A 9,800-nucleotide genomic window follows, 5' to 3' on the forward strand; every position below is an offset into this window, starting at 1 on the left:
ACAAGAGAGGAAGAAGGCCAAGAGGAAGATGACGCCATGTACCACCCCTTCCCACTGCCTCCCCAGGGGTCTGGAGGGGTGGAGGAGCAGAGAGATCTTTTGGAAATATAGGTGGGTTATCTTTGAGTTAGTACTTCTCAAACTTCTCAACTTTGTATTACTATCTTAGGCAGATAAGCAACAGGAAATGCCCTGGACTATGAGATTATATTCTTTTTTCTTTTTTTTTGGTGGGGGTCCGATCGTGGGGCCTGAACTCTGGGCCTGGGTGCTGTCCCTCAGCTCTTCAGCTCAAGGCTAGCACTCTACCACTTGAGCCACAGTGCCACTTCTGGCTTTTTTTCTTTTTGCTTATGTGGTGCTGAGGAATCGAACCCAGGGCCTCAGGCATGCAAGGCAAGCGCTCTACCACTGAGCCAACTTCCCAGCCCTGAGATTATATTCTTAAAGCTCCTAGATGCCAACCTGGACTGACATAATAGCCCACACCTTTACGAACACTGGTGCCCACTCCCCACATCAAAGTTAAAGTGAGAAGGGTCAGAGGATCAAATGGGAAATACAAAGAGGAAAAATCAAGAAGAAAGGGCAAATTACATGCCCAGGCATGTGCCTTTCCACGCATAGACAGCCTCTGTGATTGGCTGACAATTTGGTGAAGGACACAAGAGTAGCACCCTGATTTCTTACCATCTACTAAACCCAACTTATTGGGTAAAACCCCAGAGCTCAGTATTTTCTCAGCTGTCAATCTTTACTTGAACTTCCCCTTGGAGGCATAATTCCACTTCCTAATGCCTCTCACTCTTTACTAGGATCTGACTCTTTGTGGTTCTTCTGCTGTACCCGAGTAGTCTCCTAATTTTAGATAGTATACACAGGAATAGGGGAACACTTGGAGCACACTATTGGCCAGTAACAGTGTCAACCACATACCAGCAAGGTGAAAACAAAACAAAACACAAAATGTGGGTAACAATGACAATTTAATAGAACAAGACTACAACCATTCTTCGTAGGAGAAATCACAAGGAGTAATGCAGGTCCTTGGGACTAGTGGCAATGTAAGCCCCAGTACTGGCACACACAAAAATAAAAAGAAAGCTGGGTGCTGGTGGCTCATGCCTGTAATCCTAGCTACTCAGGAGGCTGAGATCTGGGGATCGCAGTTCAAAGCCAGCCGGGGCAGGAAAGTCTGTGAGACTCTTATCTCCAGTTAACCACCAGTAAGCCAGAAGTGGTGCTGTGGCTCAAGTGGTAGAGCACTAGCCTTGAGCTGAAGAGTACAGGTACAGCACCCAGGCCCAGAGTTCAAGTCCCACGCCTGACAAAAAAATGAAATAAAATAAAAAATAAAAAAAGAAAGAAAGAAAAAGAAAGGGAAAGGAGGAAAAAGAAGCAGACACTGAGGAGCACTGATCACAGGGCTAGGAAGTGAAGGAGCCAGGAATCAACATATGCTTTCTGGTTCCAAGAGCAGGTGATAAACCAGTAATCTGACCAGGTGCAAAATCAAGACATTCAAAACCCTGGTCAGATAAGTCTCTCCAAAGGACCACAATGGATGAACCCCTCCCCACAGAACTGACTATATAATTTTTAGAAAATATAGGCTCTGTGTGTGTGTGTGTGTGTGTGTGTGTGTGTGTGTGTGTGTGTGTGTTTGGTGCCAGTCCGAGGGCTTAAACTCAGGGCCTGGACACTGTCCCTGTGCTCTTCTGCCCAAGGCTAATGCTCTACCACATGAGCCACAGCTCTACTTCCAGCTTTTCTGCTGCCTAATTGGAGTGAACAGTCTTATGGATTTTCCTGCCTGAGTTGGCTTCAAACTGTGACCCTCAGATCTCAGTCTCCTAACTAGCTAAGACTACAGGTATGAGCTACTGGTGCCCTGCTAGAGTCTTATTTTAAAAATAAATGATTGCACACACTCAGGAAGCCAGCGTGGTAACCACTGAGCCTCTCTCAGTACTTCCTGATAGGCATTCCAGAAAAGCTCAAGTAGTGCAGCTGACTGTGAACCCAGAGAAAGCTCCACAGGCTAAGGAAGAGACCTGAAAATGGAGCCAAGTCATGTAGAACATTTGAAAGTGCAAGTGCTGCTTATGGAAAAGTATCCAGACTCTGGTATAATTTTTAGGTAAATGATGGATCAGGCTCCTCAGGCCTTTCTACACTGGAGGCTGCTATGGAGTGCCCCTACCCTGCTCCCCCAGAAGCCTACATGGTAACAGGTGGGAAGGAGCCCATCCCTTGAAGTGTTCTGGGAAGACATGCCCCAGCAGCTGGAGCACAAGGGACAGCAGAGTGATCACCAGCAAGGGGGACTTGTGCTCAGTTTTGAAGGGCAGGGCCCCCGGTTTCATCACAGGGAAGAACAGAATTGGACTGGGACAGGAGTGAAGAGAAGATGCCATCATTGGTGGACGTGACTGCAGTCAAAGAAGAGTTGTAGGGCCCACAGCTCATGGCGGTCTCCACATGCTCAACGCTGTTCTCTGCCAGTGGCTTCTAGACTGTGCCTTGATTACAATCTCTCCATGAAAAACTGGGGAATTGTATCTATTGCTCTAACCCTGGTACCCAGTATATATAGCCTTTTTCAAATGTTTGTTAGAATATGGCTGGTTGAATTGCTTGCTTGCTTGCTTGCTTGCTTCCTTCCTCCTTCCTTCTTTTTATCTTTCTTCCCTCCCTTCTCCTCTCCTCCCTCCTTCCTTCCCTCCCTCCTTCCTTCCCTCCCTTTCTTCCTTCTTTTGTGTTGGAATTGGGGTTTGAATTCAGAGTCTCTAGTTCTTGCTACACTTGTTTGTTCATACTGGTTCTATGTCCTTTGAGCCATGCCTCCAGTTAGGCATTTTGTAGGTTAATTTAATATGGAATATCTTAGACTTTTCTGCCTGGGCTGGCTTTGGAGCTCAATTCTCTGGGCCTCAGAATCCTGAGTTTTCTGAGTAGCTAGGGTTAAAGGTGTGAGCCACCAGAGCCCAGCTTACATATAAATTTCTTATCTTTACCGTTGGACCCCTCAGGAGAACAATAAAGGTGGAGTTTTTCTAGCATCCCCCTCAATAAAATCTAGGGTATAAAATACACTCATTTTCTTAATAAAACCCAAGATTTCCACAGTGGTTTACCAGACATTTTTTTTTAATTCCTTTGCATAAAAATCACATTCTTCAGGTCAGAAGGCCATAGTAGACCTCTAAATACTTTGAGAGATCTTTGTTTTGTTTTGGTTGTGGGGCTTGAACTCTGGGCCTGGGCTCTTCCACTCAAGGCTAGAGCTCTACCACTTGAGCCACAGAGCCACTTCTGGTTTGCTGGTAGTTAATTGGAGATAAGAGTCTCACGGATTTTCCTGCCCTGGCTGGCTTTGAACCTCCATCCTCAGACCCCAGCCTCCTGAGTAGTAGCTAGTACAGGAGTGAGCCAATGGCACCTGGCTCTTCGACAGATCTTTTGAGCTCACAGATTACTCTTTCTCTGGGCACTGACCCTTACCTGAGATGTATATCCTCAAGTGAACATTAAGGCCCTGTCCTCAGCTGCGGCTGGCTTCCAAAGTGGGCACTTGACTTAAGCTGGATCAGACAGATCTCTTGTGCAAATTGTGTGTGTGTGTGTGTTGGTACTGGGGTTTGAACTCAGGGTCTTATGGTCCTGCTTAGCTTTTTCTCTCAAGGCTGGTGCTTAACCACTTGAGCCATACTGTAAATAAAAGTCAGGGATTTTTTTTTTTTTTTTTGGCCTGGACTGGCTTCAAAACCAAAGATCTTCGAAACCTCAGATCTCAGCCTTCTGAATAGCTGGGATTACAGGTGAGAGCCATAGCACTCGGCACATTTAAACACATTAAACTCTATCAGAGAAAGTTATGGTTGCACATAAAGGGCATTTATTATATTGAAACATAAGCATTCCTTGACTGCTGAATTCTTTCCCAGCTCCAGCTCTTCCCCTATGTTCCGCAGGCTGAAAGTGACATACTGCGTCCCTAGCATTAAACATATCTCTGGCCCCACCCTGGGTTCACTCCAGGCCTGAGGTGACCTTTACAGCCCATTCTACATCAGAGAGACTTCTTCCCCTGTGTGCAGAGTTTGGGAGTGATGAGAACACCGCAGCACACAATCCTTTCATGGTTCTAAGAAATTCTCTCTGGCTCTCAGTGTTCACTCCTCTTCTCTGAAGCCACAACTTTTTGTTTTATGTGGCAGTGGTCCAAATTCCATCTACCCAACAGCAAATAGACATCTTTCCCTAACTTTGTCGTTGCTTTATGATGACAGCCATCCTTCCTCCACACTCATCCAGGCTAGAAGCCTGAGTCATCTTTGACTGAGAACATCACAATGCTAAAAATAAACAAGTCATTTCCATCTCTTCCTTAATATCTAATTTATACTCAGACACTGTCTCATTTTCTTTCAGTGTATGTGACTGATGTTGGCTCTGTCCTGTCTGTTTCTTCTGTAAAAACTATGGGTTTTGGCACAATGTCAGCTTTGGTATCTGTTCCTCTACATACCACCTCCCCCCATTATGTTTACCCATGTCTAATAATTCCTTCTCAAACCACTTATTTAATCATTCATTCATTCATTCATTCATTCATTTTTGTCAGTCCTGGGGTTTGAACTCAGAGTACCTCGTCCTTTATTCAGATACCTGGAGCTCATGTTGGAGTCCTGGTGGACAGGGGTCAGGAGGTCCCTCGAGGTGACTCTAAATCTTTTTTTTTTTGTTCAGGTGTGGGGCTTGAACTCAGGGCCTGGTCACAGTCCCTGCACTCTTTTGCTCAAGGCTAGTGCTGTACCACTTTGAGCTGCAGCACCACTTCCTGTTTTCTGGTGGTAAATTGGAGATAAGAGTCTCATGGACTTTCCTGTCAGGGCTGGCTTCAAACCATGATACTCAGATTTCAGCCTTCTGAGTAGTTAAATTACAGGCATGAGACACTGGTGTCCAGCTAGAGCCACTTTACATGTACTCTCTTGCTACATAATTTTCACTGGATTCTTAGGAGAACCTGGATTTCAGGAACTTCTGTGGCTGTATCACTGTGATTTTTTTCCCCTTAAATTTTCTCTTACTTTTTCTGAAGAAATTTGTAGCCCTGACTGAATTGATCCATTGAAGTTTCTTTAAGAAAACCTTGTATAGTAGTCATCCATCCACAGAGTATCAGGGGAGGAAGCTGAGGCAGGAAAGGTCAGGGACTTGCCCAAAATTAGTCAGGAAAGAAAAGCACAGCCAGCCTGCCTTTTACATTGCATATCCAAATCTGCACTGCATTCCTGGTGGATGTTAATGACTGATACTTTGTGACATGTGAATATAAGCTTTAGTAATCATTTGAAGATAAACAAGAAACCATGTTTATCTGGAAGGAATACTCTCCTTGTTTACTCTTCTCCTTTACTCTCTCTGGCTGCTATCTTGAAGCACTGGATTCTAATTGGGCCCACGCCAGCGGACATATTATTGTTTTGGACAGTGACACTGGACAGTAGAAAGGTGAAAGGAGATCTAGGTCAATGTCCTAGGAAGGAGGGCTCAACAGATAGACGCCTCACTTTGCAGAGCTGGGATGGAACTGACTGGTGTATAGTGCCCTTTTCGCGTGTCATCATCCGCCTTCCTCTCTTTAGAAGGCCCACAGACCTTCCTGTGTTCCCTCAGTCTCCTGGTAGAGACTTAGAAGTCAAACTTCTAGGTTGCATTCTGAGATGATTCCCTTTGACTGTCAGCCCCAGGGTCAAATGCCTACTGCCATGGCTCCTATCTGGATTACTGGCAATTGGGTAAGCCTAGGGGACCAGCAGTCATAAAACTGCAATGTTTGTTCAGTCATTCAGCAAACCTACTGTGAGCTAGGTACTGAGATGGTGACAATCCTCTTTACCACAACTATAATGCATGGAGTGCTTATTATGTGTCAGACTTGCTAGGTATAAACATAGATGCAGACAAGATTCATTGAATTGCTACTATCTCACCACCTCATGATTAGATAGATTTGGCTTTGTAATTGCTGGGGATTTGTTTGTTTTGCATATGTATAAGGAAGCTGAGGTGTAGAGCAGTCAAATTACATGATACAGATACAAAGTCAAGTGGCAGAGCCAATTTAAATTTAGACATTGGACTAAGAAGTATGTGCTGTGTGTGTGTGTGTGTGTGTGTGTGTGTGTGTGTGTGTGTGTGTGTGTGCGTGCATGTGTGCATGCGTGTGCGTGCTGGGGGCTTGAACTCAGGGCCTGGGTGCTGTTCCTGAGGTTTTGTGCTCAAGGCTAGTGTTCTACCACTTGATCCACAGCTCCACTACCAGAAAGACTCTTATGGACTTTCCTGCCTAGGCTGGGCTTTGAATGATGATCCTCAGATCTCAGCCTCCTAAGCATCTAGGATTACAAGCTTGAGCCACTGGCCCCTGGATTGCAGTTTGTATTCTTAACACCGTTTCTCTATTGCTAGACATCCTAACTCAAGGCCTATCATATCATTCCACCTTTCATTTTTTGCTAGTCCTGGGGCTTGAGCTCAGGGCCTGAGCACCGTCCCTGAGCTTCTTTTGTTCAAGGCTAGCACTCTACCACTTGAGCCACAGCACCACTTCTGAATTTCTCTGTTCATGTGGTACTAAGGAATTGAACCCAGGGCTTCATGCATGCTAGGCAAGCACTCTACCACTAAGCCACATTCCCAGCCCCATCTTTTTATTTATAACTTGGTTTAGTAGACACTGTTAGTGATGGCAAGGCTTCTGGCCACATGGTTTCACACATACAGATTGCAAATCCACAATCTTCAAGAATTCTGTCTTAACTGGTGTGGGCCTCCTCCTTGATCATTCAAATATGTATTTGTAAACACATACATATCTGCATGCTCTTATTTCTATGAAATATATTTTATATATCCATGTTGATCTTCTTTATTATGGAGAATTTCAAAGATACAAATTAGAAAGATTGTGTAATGAATTCCCATGGACATACACATCAGCCAGCCGCAGCCACGATGGACTCTCAGGGTTATCTTGTTCTGTCTCCCAGCCAGAGCTGAGGTCACTGTTCTAAGTGAGTAACTACAGCAAAGATTTGAGTAAGTATTAGGTTCAGAGAAAAAGAGCGAGTAATGAACTCTGACACCTGAGGGAAAAGAAGAGCCAGGCTCCCTGGCTCCTGGGGTGCCCCAGCACCCTGGGGTGCTCCCTCCTACTCCACCCGTAAAGGTACTTTTCTAGCTGGGCCTGATGACCTGGGTCAGGATCCCAATTACCCACATGTGAACTGAAAACCTCATATTTTTCAGGGGCATTGAAGTGGGTTTACAGGGTGAGGTGAAGTCACATGGGTGTACATGTCAGATTTCTAAAAATATCTATTTTGTGTTGAAGAAATGACAGATGGTCAAATAATTTAGAAGCCATGTGGAGCATAGATGTGAGATAAGCTTATAGGAAACTAAACTCAGAGTAAAGGGAAGCTCCTGGGGATGGAAAGGAAGAGTAGCTAACTAAAGCTTTCATTTTAGACACGTTAAGGTGGAGATGCTAAAGGCCAAGCTGTCTGTAGGCAGTAGATGGATGGGAAGATTGGGCCTGAGCAACTGGGCAGGGCCTGGAGAAACCACACAAACCAACCTCTATCATCAGTGACCAGAGTCAGAGTAAGAGTCCTGGCTTCAATGAGGAAGAGGGGCAAAAGGGAAAGTGGAAAGTAGAAATCTCTGAAATCCCAAGTGTGTCAATCATTTAGCATCTGGGTTGATCAGACCTCTAACAATTACCAACTAAATGCTAAGGTGTCTCTAGACGAAGTCTCAGAGGGATGAGTACTAGGGAGGGGGTCCCAAGACTCCCAGCTTCCTGCAGGGAGCTATCTGCAGACAGGGGTGAAGGTTGTGAGAGTGTTGGCCAGATGGAACTTTTGTTTTCACTTTGAGAGATGAATAGCAGCTGGGGGGGGGGGGGGGGAGAGGGTTGGGAAGGGAGTGGGAAGGGGTAAACCGCCCTGGAGCTGCAGTCCCTTGAAGAAAGATTCCAATACCAGACTGGGTGAATCTGATTTGCATACTGAGTGTGTCCTGGGCTTCCCCAACTGAATTGAAGAAAATCACATGACAATTGGCAACCAAGGTGTGCTGTGTGGAAAAGGACAGTTTGGGGAAGGCTCATGTCAGAGAAGTGAACCAAAAGTGAAATGAAGTCCCATGATTTCCAGGTAAATTCTGAGTGGGAGGAGACCACTGGAAGGAAAACTGTTGACAGTCATCAAGAGTTGAAGCAGACCAGGGCATCAAAAATGCAGAGGATTGTGGTTCAAAGCCAACCCGAACAGAAAAATCTCAGAGACTCTTATTTCCAATTAATTAGCCAAAAGCTGGAATGGGAGACATGGCTCAAGTGGTAGAGTGCCAGGTATGAGAGGAAAAAGCTGAATGAGTGGTAGAAGCCCAGAGTTCAAGCCCTGATACTTGCACGAATACATGTGCACACACACACACAGAGCTGTACAGGTCACTTACTAATTGAACAAAAACGTAATTGGAATAAGAAGGCGCAGAAGAGCTGGGCTCTGAATGTCTGATCAGGGCAAGAGGGAAGAGAGATGGTGAGTAAGACGGGCATCTTAGCTGGGCTAGTGGCATTTGAACTAAGTACAAATGAGAAGATACCAGCCAAGTTCTGAGCAAAATGTACCCCCAACCAAAAGCAACTACAATGATTCTGGTACAAAAATGAGCTGGGCATTCCTGGTGAATGGAAGACCAGTACGGCTTGCATGTGATGAGTGAGGAGAGCAGAAGGAAGTATGGTTGGAGGGACAAGCAGATAGGGCTATGGTCAGAAGTGGTTAAAAAGGAGGACTGGTTAAGCATTCCATTTGCCTCTCCACGCTTTCTACTCCTTTAATCAACAAAGTCCAAAGCTGGTTGCTAACAAGGTCCTGGTGATTAGATCTAGTCAGTGCACTGTGAACAGAAGTGGAATTGGCCATTTCTGGGAGAGCCGACAAAAGCTAGCACACAGAACCACAAAGCTGTTTCTTCCTTTGGATGATCGAGCTGATGGTCCCAGTTGGCTGAATCACTGTATTGCAACATGCAGCCTATGTCGAGTCACAAAACTTTCAGTGGACTGTAAGTCTATACTTAAAATAATTCTGAGTAATCCATGGTAAGAATTTGAATTGTATTTAAGTGTAACAGGAAATCATTTGAGATTCTGACCTACAGAGTGATGAAATCTTATACAAGTTTAGTTTTTTCTTAATGGTGAAAACACTCAGAATCCTGCATATTAATATGGCCACTTTTCTGTGTATATAGATTACAGGGAGGAGTGCAGGAGAAAAGGGCATGGAGAGCAACTATAGGTCTATTGCAGGCATTCTTGCTATGATGTAATGCAGATTTGAAATTAGCAGTGAGAGTGGAAAGGGTGAGTTGGACTCAGGATACATTTTGAAGACAGAACTGATGGGGCTGATGAAAGGACTCCAAGGTTCTAAGCATGTGTAACTAAACAAAGAACAAGATGGCAGGCGGAGGGTCAGGCAAGTAAGGGGGAGAAAAGGTTGGATTTAGAACTATCTTCTACAGGAGAGAAGAGAGACAGGAATTCCTAACCCATATCATACCTGGGATACTCAAACGCAATAATGATATTCCAGGAGTCACAGATGTAAATATCCTAAACAAAATATTCTCAAACTAAGTCCAGACATCTGTAAAGAGAAAAATACATCATCCTAAAGTTACTATTCCAAGAATAAGTTAGGTTGTTCCAG

This window comes from Dipodomys spectabilis, unplaced genomic scaffold (assembly GCF_019054845.1).
Source record: "Dipodomys spectabilis isolate Male_0828 unplaced genomic scaffold, ASM1905484v1 ptg000017l, whole genome shotgun sequence".
Taxonomy (NCBI): Eukaryota; Metazoa; Chordata; class Mammalia; order Rodentia; family Heteromyidae; genus Dipodomys; species Dipodomys spectabilis.